Here is a 530-nt window from a genome sequence, read left to right as displayed (position 1 = left end):
AAGCCCTGAATACACCATGTGGTCTCCTCACCACTCGGCAGCAGTGAAGCTCCGCGGTGTGAGGGGCTCACAGTGACCTTAGCCAACTGCCACTGACACCGGTGCGGGTGCGCTTCTGACACGGGGCCTGCACGTGCGCGCAGAGGTCAAAGATCGTCAGAGCAGAGGGGACACGTCCCCTCGCACAGCGCCAAGATTCCACCCGGCGCTCTGGGTACCACGACAAGTCCACAGAGAAGCCCTTGCGGGTGGAGAAACCAAGAGCCCCGATGGCCGGCTCGTGCAGCTGACGCCGTCGCGGCCGGCAGGGCTGGGTGGACACACCGCGTGGACGCCCGCGCAGCAGCGCTGAGCAGGGCCCGCAGCGCGGCCACCGCCCGCGAGCTCCGCGCAGAGCCGTGGCGTGGAGCTTGGCAGCCTCGCGTGGCGGCGGCCAGGCTCCGAGCGGTCTTCCCGTCCGCCTCCTTCAGCTCCTGCTCCTTCAGCGTCTCCCACTCGCTTCCCGCCCTCCGCGCCCTCCCGCCCGCGCT

The sequence above is a fragment of the Sorex araneus genome, chromosome 7 (genome assembly GCF_027595985.1).
Source record: "Sorex araneus isolate mSorAra2 chromosome 7, mSorAra2.pri, whole genome shotgun sequence".
In the NCBI taxonomy this organism is placed as follows: Eukaryota; Metazoa; Chordata; class Mammalia; order Eulipotyphla; family Soricidae; genus Sorex; species Sorex araneus.
This window is presented reverse-complemented; position numbering follows the sequence as displayed.